Source organism: Mauremys mutica, chromosome 8, assembly GCF_020497125.1.
Source record: "Mauremys mutica isolate MM-2020 ecotype Southern chromosome 8, ASM2049712v1, whole genome shotgun sequence".
Taxonomy (NCBI): Eukaryota; Metazoa; Chordata; order Testudines; family Geoemydidae; genus Mauremys; species Mauremys mutica.
In genome coordinates, this window is record NC_059079.1 from 18,193,876 (window position 1) to 18,205,135 (window position 11,260).

The window sequence follows — 11,260 nt, forward strand, 5'->3', positions numbered from 1 at the left end:
GTTGCATGTCCAGGTTGTTTTGAATGAGAGAACTTTGTGCATTAATCATAGGATTATAGGACTTGAAGGGACCTCAAGAGGTCATCTAGTCCAGTCCCCTGCACTCATGGCAGGACAAAGTATTATCTAGACCATTCCTGACAGGTGTTTGTCTGGCCTGCTCTTAAAAATCTCCAATGATAGAGATTCCACAACCTCCCTAGGCAATTTATTCCAGTGCTTAACCACCCTGACAGGAAGATTTTCCTAATGTCCAACCTAAACCTCCCTTACTGCAATTTAAGCCCATTGCTTCTTGTCCTATCAGAGGTTAAGAACAATTTTTCTCCTTCCTCCTTGTGACAATCTTTTATGTACTTCAAAACTGTTCTCACATTCCCTCTCAGTCTTCTCTTAATGTTCTTAGATTTTAAATTCACTGATACTGTCTCCACTGCTGGCAGTTTTAAAATCTAGAGTGGATGTTTTTCTTAAAAATATAGTCTGGGAATTATTTGGGCGAAGTTCTATGGCCTCTGTTATACAGGAGGCCAGACTAGATGATCCCAATGGTCTCTTCTGACCTTGGAATCTGTGAATATATTAAAATAGCAATTGCTATTCTTTGTGGCATCTACAAACTTTTTTAATGTCAATTTTTTTTAGAGTTATAAATTCTTTACATCAATTCAACACCTGATCACCTTGGGGATAATACTATATTTACATACCACAGCAGGGCATTGCTGGCGTGACATAAAACACTGTATAAGTATGAAGTGTTGTTTATTTCAAAGAGTTGGCACTCACAGCATGTGCATTCCTCAGGGTTTAATAATGCTATGGATTGGAGTGGTAGTGACTGACTAATACACTACACCTGGTTGCATTGTCATTTCAGCACTAGGTTTTTAATTTTGAGTTTGTAAGATGGCTGCCACACCTGTTCTTTAGTGCAAAGCCGAATCCAGGAGACCCTGAATTGGGGTAGGAACCCCAAAACTCACTCGAAACTGGGTACAACCTGGCAATCTGTGTTAAATCCAACAATTTATGATGATCCCGCTCATCCCAGAGTCCAGCTCTACCTTTGTAGTTGTCTATGCTGTGTGCAAAGGGGTTGGGTGTTTGAAGTGTACAGTTAAAGGGAGGGAATGGATATGTGTGTATTTACCTTAGAACAGCCATGGGAGGGCTTGTGAGAGGTTTTAGGGCCTAAATAAATCCACTTTTTTTTTTTTAAGGCGAGGAACAGGTCTAGTTTTACAAGGCATACACTAATTCAATATTGCTGTGCAAATTATCTACAGATATTTGTACTGTGTTCTTAAAGGATGGATCCAATCATTGCAGAGAGAAACCTCTTCAATTTGAACTGCATACCATCCCATAGCACTTGAGTCACAGAACCTACCTAAGTTAGTTATTTTACTTCAGCTTTCTCCTACAGTCTGAATCCTCCTGTCAGAACACAACACAATTCCCCACTCCATCCCCTGACTTTGGTACTTTACTGTGAATCTTGTGGGTTTTTTTTTTTTAAATAAAGTGGTGACAGTTCTGTAATAAACCAAAGTGGGGGTTGGGAGGAGGAGTTTCCTCTGTCTATCCTCTCGCCTAGGGAACCATTTGGTATTTGTATGTTTTGCTGATGGCTGTAAATGTAACCGCGGGTTTATTCTTGGATGGTCTTGTCCCTGGAGAATCACTACAGCTATTTGCCATTTGATATATGTAAATAAATTTTTTTCCCCTGCTTCTACCTGTTTTATGTGGTGTTTAATTTGTGGCAAGACCTGGCAATAACTAAGATCATGCTCTTTGGTGAGCACCAGCTGTGTATTTGCTCCTGTGTGCGCAGAAGGAGACAGTCCCTGCCTCTGGGATCTTGCAATCTACGGCCTCTGTCCTGCAAATTTCTCTACAGGGCACTTTTGATTTTTAATTTTCCGCTGGGGATTTAAGGAGCTTAGCTTTGCAGTTTGGCGACGCAAACACCTGGATCAGTGCAGAGATGTGTTCATGCTTTTGGCAGGATGAGTTTAGAGAGACTACTTTGGGAAGGTAATGCTGTCAGCAAAGGAAGAACTTGCTTTTTGGGTAACTCCTTCCTCTGCCCCTCTAATAGTAATGCATCCTTCTGCTCCTGGGGTTATTGTGTCTCTGGTTGCTTAATTATTTTTCCCAATGAAGGAATTTGCATATAGTGTAATGTGCATGAATGCAACTGAATCACATTAGGGAACGTTTTTGTGTAAATTGTCCAGAAATCCAGGTACATTTCTTCATCTCTGCAGAATGTAACAATTGAAAGAATAACAAAATTGATTACCCCCCATTTATCTTGAGCACCCCTTTCTCTAGGTACGTATGAAAGTTTGGGCTGAGCATCCTGGTGACTGAGTCCCTATCAAGACCCATTTTTAAAGCTTTTCAAACAGGAGTCTTCATTAATCAAGGAGACAAGAAATCAGTGTGTAGTAGTAAGAAGTCTGTCCACTCCTCCCCAGGGCTCCCTGTCTCTGCTTTGTTCCTCCCCACACCATGCCTCCTAATTGGGAGGTCATCTGTCTGTGTGGCACCCCACTGTACTGCCTCTCTGCTGTCTCTTGAACTCTCAGTGGGTCACTTTTAATGCCAGAGATATTTGACGCATCATTGTGACTGCAAGAAGCCTGGAGGAATCTACCCAGCTGAAGTCTTTTATTGGCAAGACCTGGTTCCTCTTTTAGCTCCACTGGATGACCTTTGTGGCTCTTCCTGGAGTCAATGGGCAGTAGTTCCATTACTGAATGAACCAGGGCCACTCTGTCACGAAGACCACATAGCCACCATTATGACCATTCAGCAGGTTCAGTGCACTCGGAAGAGCAGTGATTGAAGAGATATGAACAGATTTAGTTACTCTAGTAGCACAAGTAGGCATCTGTGATTCTAGTCTGATGCTGACCCACAACACTGGATAGGACTTAGATCAAAAAAGGATCTGGAATTTCAGTGACACTGTAGTGAAATCTGAATTTGAGTCAGTCCTGACGTCAGCTTGATAAGCTTTAGAGCTCCCTTACGTCATAAGCCAAACAGCACGCTAAGGGTTTTCTTTGCCTATTATAACAATTTATTTCTCCACAAAGGCAAGTTTACACTGCAGTAACCAAATATGGAATTATAACAAAATGTTCCAGGAATGGGAAGCAACATTTAATAAGATGGTTGTATTTGTCCTAAGGAAAATACCAAGGGAAAGAACACTCCCTTCTGCTTAGCTGTTAGATATAACTGAGAGTGCACATTAGCTGAGTCATCTGTTCCTAAATAAGTTGCCTAACTACATACAAACCAACACCTGATAAACAGGCACTTTATTCTTACGATAAACTTTGTATTTACATCTAGCATTTTGTATCCAAGAATCTGAAAGCATTTCACAAACATTTAATTAAATCTCTCAATTCCTGCGAAGGAGGGAAGCGTTCTTATCCCCATTTTACAAATGGGTAAATGGAGACACATACTTGTAAGTGACTTGCCCAAGCCCACAGCATGGGTGTGACCTGGAATCCTGTTTCCTAGTTCTAGGTTCTCTCCACTAGACCATAAAACTGTCACTTCTCAAGATACCGTTTGTGATAATTGTGACAATTTACTTTAAGTCCACATAACTCCCTTGATTCTAGGAAGCCTGTTGACTTGTTACTGTTGGTTAAAACTCTTGCTCTGTGTATGAGTTGGGCAATTGTTTCATGTGGGGAGGCAATCAGTTTATAAGCCTCTTCTATTCTCCCCCGTACCTCCTACTGGTAGGAAAGGGCTAAATTCTAGTACTATTGTACTTTTCAGTGTCGTTACTAGAAAGTTACTGATGTTACCAATATTACAGTAAATGATTAGCACATATTTTTCAGATAATCTACTGTCGAGAGTGGTGCACACCTGCTTCAAGATTCTCTTTCCATCACTTATTGGTGGAGGTTTTAACTGCTTTCATCTTTGGTAATCTACCATCAGGATGTCTGTCTTGGTGCTAATCTTGTACATTAGTTTCTGTTGTGAGATGCTTCAGAGCCAATAGACTGAACTTGATTCTCCCCTGCCACTTGTGTAAATCACAGGGTAATACTTTACCCAGTTGTAAATGACGACATAAGGTTCAGGGCAATGCAGAACCAGGCCCACTATGAGAAAATGATCTTGAACATGCCTTTGCCAGATCATATGCTATGAATGCTCCAAATGATTGTGGTCAGCGCTCGGCAGTCTTGAACTGGGGGAAGAACCTCCAACATTCGTTAGCTTTTGGTTTCGCTTTCAGCCAATAATTCAAAGATGACCTCTTTCCAAAGCCAGAAACTCTAGAGGGCTTGCAGGGTGAGCAAAGAATGGCTATGCCAGGCACTTCCTAATAGATTAATCACTTTTCTTCAGTGCATGAAGGGGATCTGGGACTTTATTGATAACATCCATGGGGACAGGTTATTTTTCTGTTAGAGTAGACAGAGTGAGCAAGAGCAGTGCATGGTTGGTTTTATGGATTTTTTTGTTTTTAATGGCGGTAGTAATATGAGGAGGCATCTTGAGTTTAAAAAGCCTGTACAAAAGAAGAATCAGGTTACACATTTTTTACTTTCCCATTTGTTTGTGAATGCCCATTTCCTTACAGGAACACTCACTCACCCAAATGCTTTCTTCACCTAGCCCCTTCAGCAAGGCTGGCTGTGCTCAACCACTTCTCACTGGTGCAGTCATTACATTCCAAGCCTGGATAGTACAAGTTCTGGGTTACATTTTTGCCTTATTAAAACCTGTCCCCCAATTCCTACCATGTTACCTCCTAGTCCATTTAATGTATAAAACATGCCCCTGGTGTAGGGCTCTTCTCTGGCCAGCAGGCATTACCATAGAGCATTTCACCAGAGGTCTGATTTTCAGAGGTGCTGACCATCCACATTCTCCATTGGCATAATAATAATAAATAATAATATAATAATTAGTGGGAATTTCTGGTGCCTGGAACCTCTGAAATTCATCTGGGTGACCTTAATTTCAGAAGCAACAGCCTGATATTTCAACGCGCATCTGCTCCCTTCCTGGTGCTTAGCACTCTTACTCACCAAGATTGCTTAAAGTAGTGTCTTTTGTTTGTTCAGTCGAACCACATTTGTATGAATCCTTTCTGTTTGTGGAATACCTTGGTTCAGCTTCTCCCCTCCCCTGTGAATTCCATGTGTACAACCAAGCTGCATGAAAAGCAAATATTTAGTAATTTAGCTTCATTGCTTGTATTCTACTTAGTTCATTGTTCCTTTTGGCTGTGATGTTTCTCAGAGCTGGGTCTTTGGGCCCCTCTAAAAGCCCTTGAGCTTCTCAGATTTGGGAGAACTGGAGATGTAAAGGACATTCCAGTTACAAAGTTTCTAGCCCGTTTTCCTTTTCACATGTAAAGACATAAATTGAAAGGAAACTTCACTTTCATTCTGCAGCTCGGAGCTGGAAGGCGTCTGATCAGCATAACATACTTTTATGTAAAAAGTTAGTCAAATTTGGGATGCATCTAAGTGAGCCCTCTTTCAAAACTTAAATCCTTCTGTTGGCCCTGTGCAAACTGAGATAAAGTTGCACAGAGAGAATTGTTTTGCAAATCTGTGCAAAATCTTAAGGCCAACTGTGAATCAAATAAGCTAAAGAGGAGCTGGACTGTTCTGTATTTGGACTGTATAACATCAACCATCCCCAGGACGTTGTGGACTTAGCACCTGAAAAGATTGGGGTGGGGTAGTGGGGGGAGTAGCTTCCAGCGAGGAAAGAGACAGGGGGAATCAGAAGAGTTCTACTCTCTCCTCTCCCCATTTGAGTTATGGTATGTTCCTCCAGGCTTCTGCAATGAAAATATTGTGAATAAAACATCTTTCTTAATTGCCATTGCTGTATTCGGCAAGCTTCAGTTCACCAGCCTGATTCACGAGGAAAGTGAGTCAGTATTTAACAGGAGATTTGGCAAAACAGGGAGATGTGACTTGTGTCTGTGGTGCTCTGTCCAAAGGTTCACTGGGAACTGAGTACGTTGTGTAGGAGCAAAGATGATCCTTGAAAACAGAGAACAATGTCATGCCATTTCTATCACTCTGGACTATTTGTTTAAGAATGTGCCTGAAATTGTTCTTTTTTTTTCATTGAAACCTGTAGTGGGCCTGAGTTAAACTTTTGATTTAACAGTGAAAAATAAGCATAGGAATTGCAAAGGTCACTGTTGTAGTATCTGATTCATCCTGGAGCATGAGATGCTTGGGTTTATTTTTATCAGAATATTCCAATACTTACAAGCAACCTCCTGTGTACAATGGCCTTTAGACAGGTGGGACAAGGAGGAGAGCTCTGTGAAGCTGGACTGTTCCAGGAGGACAACCAACTATAACTAAATCAACTTAGAGTCAAGTAACCTCTGGCTGGGCCTGAGAGCACTTCAGGAGCCTCATTCTCAGAAGTAACCCGAATGTACTTACGTAGCGGCCTGGAGCAGACACAGTAACGTACAGTAGGAAAAATGCTTTGTGGCATCCTTTCCCTGCCGCAGCCAACACCAGGATCCTTCACACTTTCCTTCTCTATGTCCCTCTCAGTCCTTTCCTCTTGCTGCTCTCTCTGGTCTTGCCTATGCTAGATTATCGGGGGGAAATGGCCCAGGACTTCCTTACAGAGTGTGGGAGTGTTAGTGAAGAGAGGATATTGGTGGTGTTACCATGGTGTCATCTCACCCTGTTCAGAGCAGGTCTAGATGACATGATGGTAAAAAAGGCAGTGCCCACCGGTGCTGGTGAAACTTCCCCTGCAAAAGACTAGTATAGACGCACAGCCTTTGTTTCCTTCACGTGCACTCTCAGGTTCCCACTTTCAATATGGCTGCCCTATGCTTAGAACAAGCTCCACTTCTCCAGAAAGTGCCCCTTACATCCCACTCTATTGTTTGCAGTGTTGTAGCTGTGTTGGTCCCAGCCTATGAGAGAGAGAAGGTGAGTGAGGTAATATCTTTTACTGGACCAATTTCTCTTGGTGAAGAGCCAACTTTTGAGTTTACACAGAACTGAAGAGGAGCTCTGTGAAAGCGTGTTTCTTTCACCAGAAGAAGTTGGTCCAATAGAAGATATCTCACCCACCTTATTGCTCTGTTGATAATCTTGGATTAAGCAAGATCCTTAGGGCTGGGAGTGTGATTCACTAAATTTGTAATTATTTATGGCCTCAGGCATACGGGAGCAGATTTTCAGCTGCTCAGTACTCACAGTTGGGGCCATATTTTCAAAAGATCTTAGCACCCACAAGCTCCCACTTGGACACTTCAGGCCAGATTTTCAAAATAACTCAGTATCGAATGAAAGTGAGGTCGTCTTCTGAAACTCTGGCTCTTCAGGTCCTATATAAATAGTTAGGGGCAATATCTGGAAAAAAACCCACATATAATGATGTACATTCTATATTTAATGCTGGCAAATATACTGGGCCTTTGTTCTTATGAATCTTAATCTGGCTGGTGTATGTGTATCTTGTAATGGATGGACTCCAAATTTCTCAACTGTGTGTCACAGGCCTGATACTGCTAAAAGGTAAAGAAGATTCTCCATGGTACAAGCAAGAATGGTTGTACTTTTGGAGAAGGTGGTCCAGATTTTATATAATCTGCCACTGTACAGTTGCAAGTGGGCAGCATGAGTGACAATGACAAAGCCTTAGGTACCAATATAGATAAACAGACATTTAAAAAAACAATAACTATGAATTAATCTTAAAAAAAGAAAAAAATCTATTGTCAAAACTGAATAAGAATCTTGTAAAGTTTTATTTTGAAGAGTGCTTCCCAGTGATACTTCTAGGCTAATCTTAGTTGGAATCCTACAAAATGTATTAGTTACCCATATGCTAATTAACTAAGGCTGGTTGTCACCACAAGGGACTTGGGCAATACCATAGGGTTTTTTTTTTTTTTAGGCTTCTATTTCATAGATTGTGGACTGTTCCATGACTTGTGGATTCCACTCCTGCTGCTTTCGGGCACACTACCTGGATGAGCACTGCTACAATGCACCGTCAAGTGCTCCCCCACTCACTGGCTAGGTAAAACTATCACTGGAACTAGCTTGAAAACATCATGCTTAGACGAAACAGACTGCATAGCCCAGGATCCTGCTGCAGCCATAGTTGCACTGTGTTAAGGATTAAGGGATGAATAGTAATCAAATTTTACTAATAATTAGCTAGGGCACGTATAGATCCACATAACATGGGTCATGCTTCAAGTCCACTACAATATAGTCTCTTTACTCCATAATATTTTTTGGATTTACACTGATTGTTTAATGCAAGAAGGGATTAGAATTGTTATGATCTGTAGCCACAAGTGTCATTCCCCAGGGGAATGACAAAACATAGAAATGAACGTATCTGCATTTCTAATCCATCTCACTTGCTTATTAGATGCCTTCTGCTTTCAAGGTTCTCTACAAAGAGCACCTTTTGGTTGCTGTTTTGCCTACATGCTCCTTTATCACTGATTTTTTCCAAAGGATTTAGATTTTTTTTCAAAATGAAACTTGATTCAGAACTGAATTAAGGGAAAATCCTTTGACTCCAGATCCTACTCCATGCCACATTTTAGAAAATGTGTTATGTCTGCTTACATCCTTCCCTGCTTCTGTATAATTCTAACTATAACCCAATACCAGACACAGTTGCATACAATTATCACACATCAGTGCCCTGGCTTGATGGACATAGCCTCCATGACCTATGACTGGCCGTGAATGACAAATCAAAAGTCAGCATTTCACAAATCAGCTGGGCTTCCTGCTGATCCGCAGCAAGAGGAGGAAGAGGAGAATGAAAGAATCTGAAAATAAAGGTAAGAAAAGACCATAAAGGGAATTGCATACAATAGATGAAAAATGAAATGGTGCATCATTAAATAAGTGGGACTGTTTACAGTACATTCTGCTGAGTAACCATTTTAAAAATGCATCCTGCATCTTTGATGCAAAGATCCCAGTTTAAAAAAAATGCAGTTATATAATATGCTGAGGGAAAGATTTTGCATCAACATCTGCTTCTGATTTCAATATATCACATATTACTATTTGATGGCAAGTTAAGATGCTGAATTTAGCAAGTGCATAGCTGAGTATTTAGCATTTCAATAACTGAAAAAACATCCCTTTTTCCACATACCTAGCTAATTATGTATAGATCATTAAAGCTTTGTTTGACTACCTAAATGTATATTTAATATTATGTCATCATCTGAGCATATTACCTTCAATAGAGAAAAATAATGTAGTGTTTTCAGGTTAAAATGATAATGGCATGGTGTGATTAGTAGCTGAGTGCATCTCTGCTTCTGAGGGAAAGATTAACCAGGTATATGTTTAAGAATAAAATATTTAATATAAAGAAATACAGGCATTCAGTCTTTTCAGGACATGTGGTCAAACTGACCTTCATAGCTAGAAAATTTTGAAAATTATATTTCAGTTCAGAAAAGACTTTATCACTTCTGGTTAAATGTAGTTTGCTTTGACCTTATTAGGACAGATGCAAACAAGACTGCTCTGAGAGGTGAAGGCAGAAACAAATAATAACAGAACGTCAGATATGTTTCTGAGGCTGTGAATTAAACTACCATTTCGAAGGTACATATTCCATACTGAAGTGTTTCCAGGTTCCTCAGGCTTTAAAACATGAAATGTTTTACTTCTTCCTGATATATTCTTGCCCTATATTGCTGGAATGAAAAAGGCCTGCAGCACTGGAAAATTGAACCCTGTATTCAGATATTGAATTTGGAATAGGGCCTCCATCTTCTAACATCCCCTAAACTGAGGGTTTTCTCTGAGTCATAGCATCATTCAAGGGGGGGAAAAAATCAAGTAATTTAGATGGTACTCACAGCATTAAGACAACACTGGCTGTGCTATATTTAGTCAGCTGACAGAGCCTGCTTGTTTGTAGTCCCAGAAATGTTAACAGCTGATACATGCAGTATTTTTGAGCTCTCTGTCTTTTAAGGAGGAATCAAATTTTGCCCTTGAGTACTGGTTTTTACTGCATGTCATTGGTAGTGTAAGCTCAAATGTTCAATTGCTGACTGAACTAATCTGTTTCACATACGGCTTTACCCTGGTGCAGATTAATCCTGGATGTAGCCAGATAGGATAGGCCCCAAGCCTGTTCCGTTGCCTGCTGTCTATTTTTATTCCCCCCCCCCCACAATCTTTTTGACAGAGTTGTGTATTTTTTTATAAGAATTTTCTAAAACTGCTTCTACTTGGATGAGGAACTTAACAGGAAACAGTTGTCAAAGGAAGTCAGTTTACTTTGATGGTGGAGAGAGTGCAGCACTGAAATGCCCTGTACAGAGGATTTGTGGATCAACATGAAAGAAACAAGTCCTATGGTCTCAGAGCATATAAATAAATGATGGTGCTTTTAATCTAATATCTAATACACACTCAGGATTCTGTATCCTGACACTGTAGGTCTGTTTACATTTCAATTATCAGTGTTAGAGCCTGTGTACTGTAGATAAGGACATAATATCAACACAACTAATGAATAATCTGGAAGTGATTACTGCTCTTGAGCCAATATGCTTTGGAAGCATTCAGAAATGTATTAACTAATGTGAAGGTATTGTGAGAATCTATTCTTCCTTATGTGTGTCACACACCTGTTAACGCTAAGACAAAGAGAGAATAAACCTCTATAAACATGTACAATATCGTCTATAAACCACAATTGTAACACTACCAGATAAATAGGGTGCCATAATTTCTATTCACTTTAAAAATCAGATATGAGATGCTGATTCACCTTGGTATTGATGCATAAGCAGCTGTGTAAAGCCGCTTAAATTAAAATACCCATAAATATTACTTTATACACTCTAATTATTTATATTACAATAGCATGTAAAGGCCCCAGCAGACACTGGAGCCTCATTGTGCTAGGCTCTGCACATACTCATAGTGAGACACAGTCCCTGTCCTGAAGAGCTTGCAAACTTCATAGACAAAAATATACAAAGGGTGGGAGAAGAGATGCAATCCCTGTGTAGTAGTTGGGGCACAGACACGGAGAGATTAAGGGAGTTGCACAAGGTCATACAGGAAGGCTGTGGCAAAGTTAAGAATTAAACCCAAATCTCCTGAAACTGGTTTTCAATTAGAAATTGAGGTTTTGGTTAAACTAAATGTCTGCAATCCATGGGATTTTTTTTCATCAAAAAAACAGAACACCC